The sequence below is a fragment of the Ursus americanus genome, chromosome 15 (assembly GCF_024610735.1).
Source record: "Ursus americanus isolate L20-20 chromosome 15, mUrsAme1.1.p, whole genome shotgun sequence".
Taxonomy (NCBI): domain Eukaryota; kingdom Metazoa; phylum Chordata; class Mammalia; order Carnivora; family Ursidae; genus Ursus; species Ursus americanus.
In genome coordinates, this window is record NC_142141.1 from 7,302,405 (window position 1) to 7,321,866 (window position 19,462).

The 19,462-nt window shown below is 52.8% G+C and overlaps 1 protein-coding gene across 1 annotated transcript in view; it reads right to left on the bottom strand.

The window, feature by feature from the left end:
• Positions 1–19,462, bottom strand: part of KCNIP1 (potassium voltage-gated channel interacting protein 1) — a 338,676-nt gene that overhangs the window by 113,033 nt on the left and 206,181 nt on the right. The window lies entirely within an intron of this gene.

The window sequence follows — 19,462 nt, forward strand, 5'->3', positions numbered from 1 at the left end:
CTCAGGAGACCCAGTTCTGGCCCTCCCGAGGCCATTGTGCTAGAGGCAGAGTGATCCTGTGTGTGAACTAAGCGTGAAGCAGGCGCTTCCGACAGCCTGGCTCCCAGCTTCACACCTGCCTTGAGGCCATACTCCTTCACGCCAACCTCCCTATAGCAGGCTGAATAATGGTCCCCAAGATGTCTACATCCTAATCTCTGGAACCTGGGAACGTTCCCTGATATGGCGATGACGTTGCGGATGAGACAAAGTTAAGGATATCGCGATCGGACCCCACGCCCAGGATTATCCAGGTGGGCCCTGAGTGAAACCCCAGGTGTGCTTCCCAGAGGAAGGCAGAGAGAGGCCTGACACATTCCACAGAGGAGGAGGCCACGCTGCTGAGGAGGCACCCAGGGAGGGATGCGGCAGCAAGCCGAGGAACACCGGCTGCCACCAGAGCTGGGAGAGGCAAGGAACAGGTCTCCCCTACAGTCTTCGGAGGGCATGGGGCCATGATGGCACCCTGGTTTCAGTCCAGGGATACGGATTTCAGATTTCTGACCTCCCGAATGGCGAGAGGATTCGTTTCTGTCGTTTCCAGCTCTCTCGTTTGTGGTTATTTCTTACGGCAGCACTGGAAACATACCCCCAACATAAAGGCAGTTCTGAAAACATTGGCAAAGCATGTAGATTTTAGTGTAAGTTTCGTGGGGAGTGAGGAAAAGCATTCACTGCATTAGAGAGCTCTGTCTTCACGCAGCTCCAGCCTTCACCCTATCTCCCCACGATCCTTCTGTGACCCTGGCGTGTCCTGGGCACCCTCAGGCACACAAAAGGACCCTCCTTGAAACAGAGCACACAGGAGGTGGGGTCGACTGTACATAAGAAGACATTGCATTTTTTTGACCATGAGTGGAGTGAGCAAGGACTTGACAGTCAGACGGATCCGGAGTCCTCCTCCAGGCTCCGTCCCTCGCTACTGGGTGCCTCACAACCTTGTCCACTAAGTGGGGTCTTAGGGTCATGGCAAAAATAGGGGTGGGCTCTAGCCCTGGGTTTGTTATATATTCATTCCTCAGTAAATGATTGCTTATATTAGATAACAATGTTTAGATTAACTGGGCACTTACTGTGGGTCAGGCATTTTTCTAAGCTTTTTTTTTTTACAAGGATTAACTCATTGATTCCTCACCTCTGCTCTATGAATTAGGAATTGTTACCACTATTCCATCCATGAGAAAATGGAGGCACAGAGGCTAAAAACAGGAGTTGAACGTGACTGTGGCTGGTCAGTGGATCCAAACCACCGAGGTTCAACTCCAGAGTAGCCCCCTGAGTCTTTCAAGACCCAGGGGAGAGCTAGATGGGGGATGTCTTGTTGAGAATGTAAGCTGGGAATTGACCACATCTAGGCACACCGGTGAACCAGGCATAGTCCCTCCACGGGCCTCGGCCAGGAGACCGGAGGCGTTTCCTTCGAGAGAACACACCGCGGGGGGACGGAGCTCACAGGGGCAGCTGGGCAGGGAGTGGGTCACATGGTGGCATCTGGCCGCAGCCAGGGGCACGGCCTGGCGGGAGGGAGCAGTTTCTCGGACAAAGCAGTTCTTCAGGGGAGAGGAACTAGAGGAGCAGGGGAAAGAAACAGCTGAGGCCGTGTTTGTGGCTGAGCTTCTGCCACGAACAAGTAGGAGTGCAAGCCAGGGACGCTGGAATTATGGTCATGACCATGGCCCCACTAACATAGGCTGGCGAGGCAATGGTTACTAATCTGAATAAGGTTGTTATGAGGACTCACGGAGGTCGTGCATGTGTACTAGACATGTCACACAGCCTGCCATGCCCCGGTCCCCAAACTGCCAAACCCACAGTCCCAGAAGAAAGAGAAAAGTCTGAGATGGCCAAGTTCAGGCATGGGACTCCAGGCTCCTGCCCGACCTCCTTCCCCCGTTCCCCAGCAAACTGACTGGCCCGCAAACACAATCAGCATTGCATAGGCCGTGGAGTGATTGCTGCCTGTTGAGGTTAAAAAAAAAAAAGATAGGCTGTACACACGTTAGGGTGACCGTAACATTTACCGAAGGAGAAGAGCAAGCGTGGGCAAGGATGCGGAGCTATTAGAGCCCTTGCGCGTTGCTGGTGGGAACGCAAAATGGTGCAGGTGCTGCGGAAAGCGGCTCGGCAGGTCCTCAGTCAATCAAGCACAGGACTGGGGCCCAGCAAGTCCCCGCGTAGGTATACACCCAGAAGAGTTGGCAACAGGTGTTCAAACCAAAACTTGTACATGAATGTTCACAGCAGCTAAAAGGTGGAAAAATCCCCAATGTCTACTAATTGATGAATGAATGAATGAAATGGGGCCTACGGATACAATGGGAAATTGCTCCTCCATAAGAAGGAACGAGGCACTGATGAATGCATACCACGGAAGACTCTTGAAAATGTGATGCCAAGTGAAAGAAGTCAGACACCAAAGGCCACGTATTGCATTATTCCACTAGTGGGAAATATCCTAAGGAGGCAAATCACGAAGACAGGAAGCAGACTGTGGTTGCCAGGGGCTGGGGGAGGGGGTGTTTAATGGGTATGGGGTTTCCATTTGGGGTGATGACACAGTCTGGGAACTAGACGGTGTGACGGTCACACAACATTGTGAACATTCATGCCACTGACTTAAATATTTTAAAATAGTCAATTTTAGGTTACGCATATCTTACCACAATAAAATATTAAAGATGGGCTGGGTCTATCTGATTGTCCTCCTATCTGCCGCAGAGATTGTCGTTGGGAAATAACAAGAAAATAAAGACACAGGAGCAGAGGCTTTAGGATCACGAGGAAGAGTAGGGCAAGAAGGGCTTGAGGACCTGCTGTAATCATGAGGACGCAGGGACCAGGATGCGTGGAGACAAGACAGAGAAGAGAGGACAGGCAGCTGACGCAGGGGGAGGGGCAGAGCATCTGGAAAGACCTATGAGCTCCCACTGCTGGAGGTAGTTCACCTCATTTTACAACAGCAGACCCGGGGCTCAGAGAGGCGAGCTCACTCCAAGCTGCCCACCGACACAGAACCGAGAATCAAACCCAGGTCTCTAACCACTGCGCCATACCGGACCCCAGGAGGGAGACAGGGAGACTCAGTGGCTCAGACAACGGGATCTGCCCAGGAGAGAGGCACTGCGGGCAGCCAGTGCAAATGGCCCTTTGTTTTTCTGCCAAGAAGCTGTTTGCAGAGCCCTTCTTACTCTGTGATCTATGTGGATGCATGCATTAGCCAATCCTGTCCTGGGGGGCTGAATCTGTCTTGGTGCAGTTCTCAGTCGTTCCAGCTGGAGGAGAGACTAAGTCAGGGAGGGGCGGATCTGGGATCTGCCGGAGCCGCTCTGCGTGAAAGGCTCCCACAGTTAGCTCCTGCAGGAGGGTCTCCAACTTCCATGAAGTACTGGAATGAGCAGACAACATTACTGCTCTGTGGCTTCCACTTCTTCCTCCTGGCTCCTCACCCCTCAGACTTCTTGGGGACAACACAACCCACATTTGCACGAAGCCTTGCCATTCCCAGCTGCCCTTTGGCTTCTCTCCTTACAGTGTGACAGGAGCCACAGTGAAGGTCAGGATGGGCTCTCGGCCAAGGATCCTAAATATCTTGCTCGGCTCAGTGTGGTGTCTGCCGTTTCTTTCTTCTGCTGCTCCAGGTCCTGTCCATTGCGCTGTGTCCAACATAAACAGCTGCCTATGGGCTTTGGCATGAGACAGGGCTACTGAGGCTCCATGGCACCCCATCCCATCTTTCCTAAATGTCATGACTCAGTATGTTCCCCAATCTCATTCCAAGCGACTTTCTGTCACTGGCAACCAAAAGAATCCTGCTGGACAAAACCTGAGGAAATTTCCCTAAAATCAGACCTGCCCTTCATCCTCCCCTCCCCGTGCCAGTGAGTGGTGCCATCTGTTGGTCAAGTCAGACACCTTCAAGGCCTCTACTGGCCATCATTCCCAACACTGATAAGTCACCTGGGCTGATTTTACTTCCTACCATCTCTTGAATTTGTCCCTTTCTCTCTTCCTTAGTTCAGGACTCATCAACCCTCAAGGTTAGCAATTTTCTTTAGTAATTTCCCAAATGGCTTCCCCACCCCCAGTCTCTTCCCTCCCACCTCTTTTATCTCCCCCAGTCTACCCTCCAAGAGTTAAGAGTAAAGCCAGAGTGAGTGGTTTTCCTGAAAGACAAATTTCATGCCCTGTCCCCTCTGGCAACACTACCCGTGGGTTAGTATCTTAAAGTCCAGATGCTTTTGCTTGGCACTCAAGGCTCTGTCTGGCCTGGGCTCTACGAATTTTGTAGCCCCAGCAGGAACCCTTTCCAACCACGTGGGATTCTCGAGTGTGCCAGGCTCTCTCACCCCCTGCCCTCGCTCATGCTGGTCCCCCACTGGGACAGCCTGTGTCCTCCTCTGGTTCACTGGTCACCCCCATGAGCCCTGCCCTCACAGGCCCATATTTGTACCCCTTGCCCTCCCTGGGGCTCCCACCCAGAGCCCCGCGCATCTCCTGTCCTGTCACGTGTGTCATGACCCTCCATATCCTTGTCTGTCTCTGTGAGTTCTGTGCATCCAGAAAATCTGACATTGTGTGCCTGGCTCCCAGCACAGGGCCTGCCACACGGTACAGGCTCCCTGTCGAATCAGTACATAAGTGAATGGAGAATGATTAATGAACCTGAGTTCAAGGCCCTCAGCTGTGGGGTAAGGAAAGGGGAAGCTCTTCCTTCCGCCCCTCCTTCCCACCAAAGGTGCGATCTGGATCATTGCGGCTCCTCTTTGCACCAATTCGGCTCACAAAACCTCCAGCGACACTTTGAATTCCTGTAAATTACTTCCCTGCTATGACTTGTAAGCTGGGTTGCCAAGCAACGAGAGGGGATTTGGTCCTTATCAAGGGGCCTCATCCACACATTATCCACTCAGAAGATGTCCTGGCACAGGTCGGGGGTGGGCAGAACCCCACTCCCTCAGCCCTCTGCCCTGCTGGCTACCCCAGCTGCTGTGGGGGTCTCACCCCAGCCCTGAAAGGAGCTGCCCGTATTGGGGCCATCTGAGATACCTCTTGCGGAGATGCCATCCTGAGTGGCTCACTCTGGGGGCAGGAGAGGCAAGAGAGCTCCCGAGCTGTGCGATCGGGTGTAGGGGTGTAGACCACTGAGACGACACGCTTTAGAATCAGAAGCCTGGGGTTTGCAGCCCTGAGCCGGCACTTAGCCACACACCCTTGGGAAAGTCTTCCTCGCTGAGCCCGGTTTGCTCATCAGGTCCCTGTAAATATTAAGACCCTGGGTTGTGGGCAGCTTACGTGGGATGACGAGGCACGAGCCTGCTGCGGTGGCTGGCAGAGAAGCAGAGCGAGAACGGCCGCTCTTCTGATCCTGGAGGGCTGACATGGGCCGGGGCTCCTGGGAACCACAGCCCTGGGTTGTCAGGCCTCCCGTGAGGGCCTTACTTGTGCCCACCCCCAAACGAAGGAGCCGCCAGAGGGACCGAGGTCACTGCTGCAGCCTTTTGGGAATGTTCGGTCACCCACCCCAGCCTCACAGCCCACGTGGCAGAGGGTGGATATGCTCAGCCTCCAAAATCCCCCAAAGCACTGAGGGTCTTTTCACCTGCCGGTCACTAGCCCCTGCCTCAGCCAGGAAGTGAGCCGGGAGCCGGGAGCCCCTCTCGTCCTCCCAAACAGCCGGCATCTCCCTGCGCGCCAAGGCCCAGCTGTGGGGCTTGACTGCAGCCATGTCTAGTCTGAGAGCCCCTGTGGCCGAGGTGGAGAAGCGGGAGGCCACCTGGCGGCTGGACCAGTGCCAGGGCAGGGGGCTCTGTGATAAGCATTTGTCGACGGGCTAGCCTTAAAAGCAAAGGCTACCCAGACCTTGTGCGGGGTCTGATCTTAAACTGTCAGAGTTCTGGGGATTAAAGGTACCCTGGAAAGGTTTGTGTGGGGTGCTGCTTGAGGCACCTGGGCTTCTAGGCACACACACAGCTGGCTGCCTGCCTCCCCTAAGCGGTGACAGTCCTGGGGGAGGTCATTTGACGCTGACCTCAGCTTGGTCCTCCCGGAGCCATCTCGGTCTCCGTGGCGGCTTCTGCCCCCTACTGCCTGTTTCCCTGCTCTTTACCAGGGTCAAGGCCCAGGAGTGACGCCAGACGGGCTCCGCCTCCTCAAGGATGTCTTCCTCATGTCCTTTTCCGGAAGCTGCGCTGGGGATCCCTTGTGTGCCGTGATGAGTCCGCTACAGCGCGACGCTCGCCTTCCAGCGCCTTCTCCGCCCCTGAGCCCGGGAGCCAGGTCTGGTCCGCTCTGGCCCCCAGCAGCCAGCACGGGGCTGGGAACAGACAGCAGGTGTCTGCTGGCGTTGGTGAGGTAGAAAGAACACAGGCTTTTCTTCCCGCTTTCTCCACTGCTAACGTGCTTGTTGTTTCCGCCCTTCCCCGGATTTCATTCCATGTCCTTCTTTCATCTCGTGTGACTTTGTAAAACAACTTGTGTCCTATTGGGATTAAGAACTCAGAGAAGCCCTAAATAGACAAACTGCTTCATCTTAAGAGGAGGCGCGAGGCTTGGCGGCAGGGCAGAGGCCAGCCTGAAGCTTCACGGGGTGCTCTAATCCAGCTCCAGGCAAGGCTCCCCTCTCTGCCTCCATCTCCTCTTGTGTCTCCGGGGATGGCTGGCAACTGACTGTGGTTCTGATCCATTGCTCCCATAATCACTTCCAAATGTGGTATTCCTTAAACCATATTCTCCGCCACAACGCTGTGACTCCCAGCTGTCCCCACCATGTGCCCCATTAGCTGAAAACCTGGAGCTGGTATAGTGAAAAGGCGCTGCAGCCCAACCCATGGCCCTAGCACATGAACTGAAGCAGGACTTCTCTGGAGACAGGGGACAGGAACAGACATTTACCAAACACCTACAGGGTGTCTTGGACCTGGCAAGGTCAGGGGCACTCTTTGCAATGACCAATGGCATTGGTAATGCATTAATTAATTAAGAGAGCAGGGGAGGGGCAGAGGGAGACGGAGAGAATCTCAAGCAGACTCCCAGCTGAGCGCCAAGCCCGATATGGGGCTCGATCTCACGACCCTGAGATCATAACCTGAGCCGAAATCAAGAGTCAGCTGCTTCACCGACTGAGCCACCCAGGCGCCTCTACAAACCTGTTTTATAGACACGCCCATACAACCTGCCTAGGCCACACAGAGCATCCATGGCGGAGCCTGAGCTTACGCCAGGGCTATCTGGTCCCCAGTCTGTACTCTATCCCTTGCCCATACCTCCTCCTGGAAATGCCACAGGTGACGTGGGATCACCTCTCGGGAAAGGCAGATACGTAAAACCCAAAGTCCCAGTGGACAGTGGCCCCTTCTTGTCCAGGCAGCTCTGCGCCCTCCCTCCAGCCTCACAGAGCCCTCTTTACCTTCCACACCTGCAGCTGGGAGTCTGACCCCACAGGCTGGCCCAGGCAGCCTCCCTTGTGAAGTTTCACGTCACTGCAGGTAGAAGTGTGCCCCCGTTGCCAAGCTGACGGCAGGCCAAATTCAATAAACACGCGCTTAGATAATGGTAGGGAATTTTGACTGAGCGCTCCTCGGATGCTAGGGACCGTGTTGAGCATGAATCCTCACAACAGTCTTCTGAGTTGAGCCCTAACAGTAAGCCTGCTTTCTAGATGGGGGAAAAGACTCAAAGTGGGTGTCACAAAGATGGTAAGTGGTGGAGCTGGGATTCAAAACTAAGTTTGTCTGATCCCAGTCCAGTTCTGAGGTGTGGTGTTTCCAGACATTGATTGGCCATCTGCTCACTGCATCCCAGGCACTGTGCTAATCAATTTATACGAGCCACCTCGATGAATCAGCACAAGGACATTGAAGGTGTATCCTATTGACTATTAAATCAGGTTTTACAGGAGAGGAAACAGAGGCTCCAAACAGCTGGCAGACTTGCCCAGGGTCACACAGCTAACAAACGACGGAATAGAAATTTTAGTTAGGCCCTTTTGTTTCTAGAGATTAAGCTCTAACTATTTGCTGTCCTGTCCCTACAAATAGTACACACCTACTGAATGCAAGGCCCCAAGCTAGACCCTTGGGAGACCGCTAAGAAAGAGACGTGTTCCAGAGGAAGATGACAAGGAAGTCCTCAGTTGCCGCGCAGTATGAGAAGAGTGGTCTGAGGTGTCTGACTAGGGTGGGGGATGAGCAGGGCTGCACAGAGCTCAAACATGGCCCCTGAAAGTAGGGGGACCTAAGTAGGATCTTACAGAACAAGTAGGATTTGGGTGGGAAAAAGGGGATCTGGGAGAGGGAAAGTGCAAAGTACAGCGTGATGTGCTTGGGGAAATGCTTTGTGGCACTGGCCAGGAGTTCCAGGTGGTGAACAAGTTAAGGTGAGGCTAGAGAGGCAAGCCAAGGCCAGGCTGATTAAAGTGTGGGTTACGAACAGCACTGCAAGGACTAGTTACCCCGAGTTCAAGTCCCAGCTCTGTCGCTAACCAGCTGTGTGACTCTGAGCAAGTTAATTGACCTCTCTGGGCTTCAGCTCCTTTATCTGAAGTGGTGACAATAGGAGAACCCACCCCATAGGGTTGTTTATAAGGATTAAATGAGCTGGTGCCTGTAATAGTGTCTGTCACACATACACTCTCCATAAATGTTAGCTCAGGATTGATGAGGATCTGAGTACAAGTTAAAGAGCCCTAGTTTTTTCCTGAAGGGTGTAGGTGGTGGAAAGAGAGGGAACGGTTTGAAAAGCAGGGAAGTGCTCTTCTATTTCCATTCACTAAGTACTGTTTGATTAAGCCCCCTGTCTGTCCTCATTCAAGTAACTCAGGTCAGTGCTGCAGAAAAGGAGGAAAAGGAGGAGAAGGTATTTAGGTTAAAATCATCTACTTGGCTTCCTGGGTTCTCCGGTTTCTTCTCCTTTCCCCATTCACAGTGTTCTGACTTCTGGCTCCCCGCTCGCAGACCCATCACATGCCCCTGTCCACCCCGCAGTCCCGAGCATCATGGAATCTTGGCGTGAAAGGGCACCTCTGAGCTCCCTTTGGCAACTGCCTCCTCCTCCACCTATAACCAGAAAGGTTCTACTTGATTGCTTCCAGTGATGGGAGACTCATTACATGAGATAAAGGGCCTGGAACTCTGAAGTGTTGGGCAGTGGTAAGACATTAGCTGTTCTGGTCTCATTTGAGAAGTCAGAAAACGAAGCAGATGCCACCACTCCATTACAGTACGTGAGATTCAGTGGGGGGTGGGTGGGGAGGAAGCGGCCTGCTGAGCAGTGTCTGGGTGAGAGGCCCCGGGTCAAAGATGAATGCACTGCGTGGTGCTCCAACCTCTCCCTCCAGTGTGACCATAAGAGCTAGCATTTATAGGGCATTTCCTGTATGCCTGGAACTGTATTAGCTCGTTTTAATTGCTTTTTCCACCTTCACTGACAAACGGATGACAAATTTTTAGAGGTAACATTTGCTAGAGGAAGGAGGAGGGAGTCCCTTTTGTCTGGCATGTGCTCTAGTGCTCTTCAAGCCCGTGGTTCTTTCTAAGAGAATGTCAGGGGGCCTTGACCCTAAGGCAGCCTTGTGGGTCTGCGTTGGCCTATAGGATCTAGAAACAGCCTTACTTATGGTCAGGGACCTTATGACCTCTGTCCCGTCTTCCCGCCCACTGCCTTCCTCCGCTCTGCTCACACGCCAGGTAGGGGTCCTGCAGGGGGCATGTCAGATGTGCTTTGGGGCTTGTTTGGCGTCTCCATAGCTGGTTTCAGTTTCAGCATCTGCAATGGCAGGAAGGTCCCTCCCCTGCATGGCCTCTGTTGACTTCTGTCCACTGGGCCCATGCAGGACAGGACAGCCCCCTCTTCCTGGGGAGGGCCCTCTGGAAGCGTGAATGGGCCCCGTGGCACCTCCCAGGCCTTCCCTGTCTGTGCAAGACAGAGATCTCCTCTTCTGCAACCTCCCAGCCCCCCACCTTCTCAACTGTGGGTGTCCCTGGCAACCGGCCCTGACCCAGCTCGGAGTGCGCGAGGTTTAGTCAGATGAGCTTACAAGATGAGAGGGTATGGGTGTTTGTACAAGGTTCCTAATGCTTCAGTAACGCCTCTGTCAGTCACTTGTAAAACTCCAAGTGTGTTCCTCTCTCTGGCTCCTTTGATCCTCACAAAACCGTGCGAGAGAGGCCAAGTAGGCATTATTATCCCCATTTCACAGATTAGGAGAAGAGGGCTCAGAAAAGTGACTTGCTTCCCAAGAGCTGGAGTGAGAAATCAAACCAGGTCTATCCACGTCCTGATTCTCTGCTTCTTCCTTTCATTGATTCCATGGGTTTGCTTCTATACTCACAGGACTAGGTAACGTGTCTGGGGTCACATGGCTAGAAAACAGCAGTGACAAAGTTTGAACCCACAGACCATGCATGATGTCTGGCACGAGCAAGTGTTCACCAAATGTGGTGTCGGATGCCCCCCCCGCCCCGCAGCACCCCCTCTGCTTGGTTGCCTCCTTTCCTGCAGGTTCCTGCGGGTCTGGGCTCCCTCTGGCCATCTAGCAGGCAGGGGGAGGACTGGCAACCCTCCCTCCTCCCAGCTTCCCTGGCTGCCAGAGAAGCAGGTGGCTTCCCCTCATCTCCCATTCAAAGGGTGTCGAGCTCGCAGAAGGCGGATGAATGAGCTGCTCAGCCAGGGAAGATTTTGTTGCTAAAATACACGGTCTGATTACGAGTGATTGAGGGGCTGGAGGGAGAGTGAAGTTGGCTGTGATTTGTTCTGATTTGAAGCAGTTCTAAACAAGCCACCGGGAGGCAGGATGGGGGCCTCAGAGTTCAGCGGCACGGGGCTTCGGCAATGACACATTTCCTGTGGACGCCAGGGCTGTTTCTGACAATTCCGGACGGGGTTTTCAAACAGTTTTTGAAATCAGATTCAGAACATTTATCTTGTCTCCTTTCCATTTGGCATGAAAGCTTCCCCATTTTGTCTTCCTCTCTTTTCTTTCACATATTATACACACACACACACACACACACACACGCACACACACGCACACACACACAACCCCCCCCCCCACATATACAATTTTACTCTTATTTCTCTGCAGCATCGGAAGTGAGCCACAAATTAAGTGGAGGCGGCTTGGGAAACTGAAACCAGCCTGGTGTGGAATAATGATGTTATCTGTGGCCCAAGATGCGTAGTGGCACTGCCTCCCGTGTCTGTCTGACAAGGAGAATCTGCTTGAGGGAATTCATCCTGTCAGGATTGAAGGCAGTAATTGGGGCCAGTGATTCATGACCCCTTTATGGGCTCATGAATACATTCATCTTCCAGATTTATCCCATTTCTAAAATCCGTGATTGTCCATTCCAGTAGGAGGTGGTGAGGCGGGGTGTGGTGCGGGGAGCAGGGTAATGGGGGAGGAGTCTCTTTGCAAACGTGGGGCCGCTCCTCCACGTGAAGGGAAGTGTGGCTCAGTGAAGAGGTTTCAGTTAGACGGTTTTTGAGGTGGCTGACTCAACCCTGCAACAAGCCTGACAGCTCTTCCCTCACCAGGAGGAAAGGATGAGAGCCCCCCCCATTTGTCACTTCTGTCTTGATTTGAGTCACAGGACTGCCACAGCTGCAAGTGACGGTCCTGCTCCTGTCCCTTGAACTGGGCTGAGCCAGCCACCCACCACTGGTCGATGCTCTGGTGGCCAAATGCTTGTTCCGGGTGATGGCTCTGGACCCATCCCAACAGAGGCAAGAAAATCAGCAGTGACGTGTGAGGAGCCCAGAGGCTGGAGCCAGGTCAGCCCAGTCCAAACCCTGCCTTCTCCCTCCAGCAGCTGCTGCATGAGCTCCACTTAAATGCTCTGTGCCTCAGTTTCTCTGTAAAATTCACCTATAGCCCGATTGTGTGGCAGAGGAGAGACTACACATTCAAGGCTAAGCACTGCCTGGTATACAGCAAGTGCTCACTTAGTGTTGGCTAACACCACCTCCTCTCCTTTGCTTGGCCTGCCTACTTCCCAGAAGCTCGGGTCGACATCTGCTTCCAGTTCCATTGGTGGGGGACCTTTGGGGCACCGTCCTTCGGTTTCTAGAATCCCCATTTCCTGCATACATTTGGCTTGGATCATAGCTCCAGCTCGGGCCCGCCGGCATCCCGCTGAGTCAGCAGAGCCCACACTGGGGCGGGGGGGATGTGCAGGCAGGGTGAGAGCTTTGAGACAGTTGTCCGGCGGGATGTGTCTGCAGATGGCTGAGGCCCAGGGGAAGGAAGGCACCTGCTGGTGGTCACTAGCCAGGGACTGGTAGAGCTGGCAGCCTGGCTCCTAGTCCAGTGCTCTCTCCACCACCACTCCATGCTGCTTCAGACGGCGTTTTCTCTGCCATGCCCTTTCCCTTCTCCTTGACTATGGCTCAGGCTGGAGTCCGGGTTCCTGCATCCCGTCGTGCATGCAGACTTCCAGAACATGGGAGTCTCTTAGGTGACACACAGTCCAGCACGGGTCTCTAAGGTAGGGCTTTCTCCCTTTGCTCTTGGTCTAAGGATTCCACACGGCAGCCGGGGCCTCACGGCCTGCACCTTGGGTGTGTGGGCAGGCGCGGCACCGAGCGGGTTTGCAGAGACGTGTGCTGATTTACAAATGGACATACGAGCCTGCTTGTATGGGGGTGGGGGCTGGGAGGTTCTAATCTTCCAGAACAAGTTGTTCGGATTACTGGCTCTTTCTTGAGTATATGAGAATCAATAAGCCCTTTGCAAGCTGCTTCCTTTCTCTGCCTTCAGAGCCGGGTCCTCAACACCTTGTGGCTTCAGAAACAACTTTTTGGGTCCCTGCAACTTAATGTTGAAAAGGCTTCCTCAAGTAGCTTGGGATGTGCCCCACTGGCAGCCTCGCTGTCCAGGCAGGTTTGGAATGGGCTTGGATGAGGCCCACCACCATGTCACTTGCCACCCCCGCCACACACTTCCCCATACACATGCCTTCCTTAAGGCCAGGCGAGGGGACTGTGGTCAGCTGTGCTGTCTAGACCCACGATGCAAACTAGCACAGCGTAGTGGGATGACTGGGAGACTGTGAAGAGCCTGGCTCTTTGGAGTCGCAGCCCTGGCTTCAAATCAAGCCACTTGCTAACAGCGTCACCTTGGCAAAATGACCCTTGGGATCTAAGTCTCCACTTCCCCTTCTGTAAAATGGGAAAAGCTACTTATCTGGCAGAGTTCTTACGAAGCGTGAATGAGCTAAGCCAGGTGCTAGTCCTTTCTTCTCTCCCCCTCTGTCCGTGTCCTAAAGCCTGAGCTGCCTGGCCGTCGACCCCACCCTGGAGAGTTAGTCCTGGCGGTGGGCAGTACCCTCAGGGCTCTGGGAAGGAGCCAGGCCTGGGGAGTGGGATTTTGTTTGGCAGGCTTCTGGTGGCTTTGAAGAAGACCCTTACATGTGCTGTGAAGGAGGTGGACCAGGGGCCTGTCTGAAGAAGGGGTGACTCAGTTGGGTTGACCTGATGTTTCCTCCCTTCTAGCTGTGCACAGAGCCCTTGACCATATGGCCGAGTGGCTCCTACTGCAGGCTGCATGAGAAAGCCAATGGGAACAGCGGCTAATGTGTACCATGCGTAGACACGATGCCAGGCACTGCCTTTCCCAACTCCTCGAGAGACTACCATTATTTTCAACTTATAGGAAAGAAAACTGTAACATGCCCAGCCCCATAGTGGGGGAGCTTGTTTTTGAACCCTGGTGTTCTGACGACGGAGTGCTATGCTCTTAACCATACAGTCATCCTGCTTTCCCAGAAAGGGAAGAGCCCAATGCCATCTCTTTGTACCCAAGGCAGGGGATGACCCAGGACACGTCCCAAGGTGTTCTGCAGTCTGTGGCCGGCTCTGTGCACCCTACATAATCCCCGTGCATGCCATTTATTAGGAAGGAGGAGGTACCAACAAAGATAAGTAAAGACAGGAACATCAGTGAGGCTCCTACCGAGAGCATCATACCACGGTAGGTCTCGTTGAGTATTTAAAGACCCTGGCCCTGCCCATCTCTAGGTGTCACATAGGGGAAGTCGCCTTTTCGGAGACTTGGGTCCTTTATCTGTAAAATGAGGAGTCTCTCGAACAATGTCAGGTGACTCCTCCTTGCGCATGAATGATATTCTGACTCAACCTCTTATGGGTAATCTTGTATTGTGTTATACAACAGAGGTCTAGAAAGGCTAATTGGCATTTCCTAGCTCAGATCCCTCCCCAAACTAGAGTCAATGTTCTTCCCACAGTTTCTGGTCTCCTCTCTCTTCTCTGCAGTAATGGATGGGAAGGAAAGTCCCCTGACACACATTCCAAAATCCAGCCCTGTCTGAGGCCCATGCCAAGGCAGCAACCCCCCCCCCCCCCCCCGCCATCTCCCTCTGCTCTGGGAGACAGTGGCTGAGAGCCCTGGGAAGAGGGACCCCAGCCTGGGATGATGTCTTGCTTAATGAGGGATTGTGGGAGGGTGGAAAACGCACCCAATTTATCTTTGTTGCCTAAATACCTCTTAAATTCTCCCTTGAATACTTCTAATTCAGCAGAATGTGAACAATTATAGCAGGAAGCTATTCATAGGTGGAAGGGGGCTGATGGAATTATTTATCAAAGTGACATTTTAATTATAGTGAAGAATGAGTTTGTTGTCACTGAGATGGAAGGTGGTGTTACCAGGCCTCCACACACCCCTCCAGAGTGAATTAAAAATGCTCCCTCTTCATGATAACTCCGTTAGGTGTTGGAGATGCAGGAAGTACATGGCAGGTTCTTTCCGGGACACATTTCTGGGAGTTGGCAACGTGCATCTCTGTGAGCAGTTGTGCCCGTGCTGGGACGTGTGGGGTCTCTGAGATACAGGAGGTTGGTAGGTACGAGCTGGATGAATTCAGGACTATCTTCTCAGCTCTCAGGGGTCCCCTCCTCCACCCCCGCCTCTGTGGACCAGGCGCCATGCTCACACTTTCCTAGAGCACACACTCTCTTCTAAAGGGTCATACACGCCCACGGTAGCTTCCAACTGTACAAACGTGTACACGGCAAAAATTAAGTCTGTTGGAATATGTGACCTGGCCTCAGGCTCTTCTCCTCGGAGGCAACCAGTGTCCACCTTCTCCTGAATCGGTTAGAGATAACCTCCACGTTCTCGAGCACGTTTGCCGTCCATGCTGGCTTCGATATTTTTCTTCAGTGGTTGCAGGGCTCTCTTATCTCCCCAGGCAGGAGGAAAGCCTGCAGAAGGCAGGAATGATGTTCCAGGCTGCACCCCGCGTGCCGGCCACAGCTCCTAGCCCAGCCGTGGTAGCGAGGCCCACCGTCCAGTCAGTACCTGTAGCATGCCGGGCGCCGCGCTCCGCACCCCGCAGACACGCTAGTGTAACTCTTCCATGCAGGCATTGGACACCACTGTGTCCAGGGTGATTAAGAGTCTCTGATCTGCAGGCATTCCCAGTCTACATGTGGTGGTAGGGTGGGGGGGGAGCCAGGAGGAGGGCAGATAAGTAAATCGACACGATCGTATGTTGTGATGCTAGTTGAATAGAATGTACTTAGTATTTGGAAAGAGGAAGATGTTCTGGGGAGAAGCCACCTGTTGTCGTGTTCAGCCACTGAAACTCTGGGGCTGTCTGTTACAGCGCTGGCACTGTTCTGACTCACACAGTCCAGCAGGGGACCCAATTATTTAAAAATAGAGACAGTTTCAGGAATAGTCGATATAAGAGTAAATCCCTCCCAACTGGGGTGGTGATAGCTGGTCGGGGAGGTATAGGCCGTTCAGCATGAAGATGGAACCCGCCATCCCCCTGCAAGCCAGTGCCTCCCACCAACATTGACCATCACCAAACTATAAACCAGAGCCCGACTTCCAAGCTCCTGCTAACTGGATAGCCATCCCCCCACTGGGGAGCTCATTTCTGATTCCAGACTTGCTTGCCCACACTTGCTTTGTCGGCCTCTTAGCCCTCGGGCTCAATCCGCAGATGTGACTCTCCGGTCCCCAGGCTTTCCCTGTGAGGACTTATGTCTGGCGACTATCACAGTTGATACCCTGGTTGGGAGTGACGTTGACCAAAACCAGTTATCAGGGTGCTCTGGGATGACAGCTCGCCAGGCCCCCCCAGGCTAGGCCAGGGAAGTGTAAAGTTTCCAGCTACCTTCTGTTCATATTCAAGGTCATCCCTACTTGCTCTGAGTTGCCAAACTCACGTCCAATAATATGAATGTCAGCACTTCCGAATTATGCGGTGTGCACTCGATGCCAGGGCCTCTGCTCACACTTGATGTATGTTTTCTCTTCTAATCCCCATGCCCTTCCTGGCAGTTCTGAGCCATCCCCATCCCCATGTTGCAGAGGAGGAAAGGGACCCTCAGAGACATGAAGCCACCCACTCAAGCCATGAATCTCAAGAGTGGCGGAGCTGAGATTGGAACCTGAAGTGTCTGACTACAAAGTCTGCTGCTCCAGCCGGACTTCAGATCCTGAAGACCAGTGGGCTCCTGGGTCAGAATCAGCTCACAGAAAAGAATAAATGAAGTACAGTCATCAAGCACCTTCCCATACCCCTTTCATTCAGGTCTGCGCTCCCATATCACCTCCTCTGAGAAGCCTGCCCTGGCCACCCAGTCTAAAATAAACACCCCCCTCCCCGCCCAAGCCTGCCAGGCACTCTCCACCCCTTACCCCGCTGAATTTTCCTTCGGAGCATTTAGATCTCTGAACTTACACATTTATTCCTGGCCCGGGTATCCCCACTGAACTAGTATGTAAGCTCCATGAGGATGGCATGCTGTTTGATTCCCTACTGGGCTCCTAGAGCCAAACAGTGCCTGGCACAGAGTACGTGCTCAATTAACGGGTGAATTAATTAATTCTAGACTCTGACTACCTGCTTAAATTAGGTAGTAACAAATAACACTTACTGGTACCTTTTAGGTGTTAGGAATTATGCTAATGTTAACATGAAAGTATTATCTCATTTTATTGAAGAGGTAAACACCACTATTACACCCATTTTATCAGACGAGGCAACTGAGGGTCAGAGGAGAAGTGACAAGCCCAAGGCCATCCCGCAAGAAGCAGAGGAACAGGAAGAGCCTGGGTCTTTCTAACTCCCAAGCCTGGATGCTGAGCCTCTGCACAGAACACACTTTCTCCCCTCGGGCTGAACTTGGCCCTCAACCTGCGGCCATTTGCAGTCAGACTGAGTCACGGGAAACAGCTTAGATGTGCGAACAGGGAACGGTCTGCCCTGCAAAGCCACCAGGCTTCCTTGGCGGTGTCTTTTACTTCCTTCCCCACAGGAGCTGTGGAGAGCAGCTGCAGTCCAGGGAGCTGGAGGATTGGGGGAGGAGGGCGGGAGCTCTCTTGGTCCTGCCTCCCCCCCCCCCACTCCACCTTGTTAAATAACGACAGGGCATGCCCACAGGCATGAATGAGTGACAAGCACAGCCAGAAGCTGATGCATGCTTTGTAAAATCTTGCAAGACTGCAAAATCATACATACAATTCAGCAGGGAAGTAGGAAGTTCCCTTGAGGATAAAGCTGGGCAGCCCCAGGAGTGGGATTATTAAATGTGTGGGATAGAAATAAGAGTGCTGGCTCTGCGGTCAGGCAGCTGGTATCAAATCTCTGCCCTTCTCTAGCTGTGTGGCCTTAGGTGAGTGACTGCACCTCTCTGCGCCTTAGCCCTTCTCTGAGAAATGGAGACAACAGTGGACATCCCTCAGAGGACTGTGGATTAGAAAAAGCATCCTGCACAGGGCTCAGTATATGGTTGGTTTCAGAGATCCCTCCTTGACTTTTGGCTCTAGGGCCTGAAAGGTTTAACTTTCCAGCAGGTTTGACCTTTGATACTTGAGGGCAACTTGGGGGTCCATGGGGGCCCATTTCAAGTCTGGACTGTTTAGGCCTGCTTAGCCTTGACGCTTTCCCTCTTTCTCTGTCATTCATTCGTTCGTTCGTTCATTCATTCATTCATGGCCTCTCCTGTACCAAGCGCTGAGCCTACTGATGGCAAGCACAGGGCCAACCTAAAGTAGAAAGCCTCTGTTAGGTGGAACAATGGCCCCCTAACGTAACGATGCCCATGTCCTAATCCCTGGAACCTGTGACTAGGTTACTCCACATGGCAAAAGGAACTTTGCAAATGTAATTAAATCAAGGATTTTTGAGATGGAGGGATTATCTGGAATTATCCAGGTGGGCTCACTGTGATCGTAAGGGTCCGTATCGGAGGCTAGTGGGTGAGAGGCAGAGGAAGGTGGTGTGAAGACAGAAGCAGAGCTTGACGACAGAGGAAGGAGCCACAAGACAAGGGATGCAAGTGGCATCCAGAAGCTGGAAAAGGGAAGGAGACACATTCACCCCCGAGCCTCCACAAGGAACACAGCCCTACAACCCCTTGATTTTAGCTCCTTAGAGCTCATTTCTGATTTCTGACCTCTAGAACTGTAATAAATTTGTGCTGTTTTAGTTACTAAGTTTGTGATAATCTGTTACAGCAGCAATGGGAAAGTAAGACCCCTCACCCACCCCACGTTACTCTGTATCACGCAACTGGTGGGCTTCCTTCAGAGCACTGACCCACACCTGTAATGACAAACTGGTAGCCCGTCCGTCCCTCAAGGGGCGCATACAGAGCAGTGTGCAAGCATGCTCTCCAGGGGAGAGCTGATCCGCGTGCGGGGAGGCCAGAAATGAGCTGGCAAGAAGAACGGCAGTGCCCGCTATAAACTGATGTGTGCCAGGCCAGCACTGTGCCGAGCACTTTGCGAGCATGGGTTCATCTACTCCAGCCGACAGCCTTACAGCAAGTGAGAGAAAGAGGCCCGGACTGGAAAAGAGGAAGTAACTTCCCCTGGTCACACAGACCCATGATAAATTTAAGCACAACTGTCTTAACTGTCTGGCTCCAAAGTTCGTTCAATTTCTATTGTGACAAACTACTGCCCTGTGATTTCTAAGGTCCATTAGGGGTTTTAAATTCTCACCTTTTCTCCTCCTCCCCCCATTATCACCATCAGCATTATCACCGTCACCATCTTAATCACAACATCTTATTACAGCACCTAAGCAGCGTACTGTGAGGGTTACACAGAAGTAAACCTTATTATTGTTGTTATTGTTGTTGTTGCCGCTGTTTATTGAACAACTACTATATACCAGGGACTGATTCAAACACCTTGATACCTAATCAGATTTCATTCATATGGCCACTTCGCGTCCTACGTATTAATGATTCCCATTTTGCAGATGAAGGCACTGAGACTCAGGGACATTGACCAGCTTGCCCAGCATGAGGAGGAAAGTTGGAACTTGAAAGCATATTCATTCGACATCAAAGGCTGTGCAATCAACCACTGTATCCTCCAGCCTCCCTAACTGCAGGGTCAAGGCTGTGAACTTGTGAGGGGCTATAGGAGGCATGCAGACAC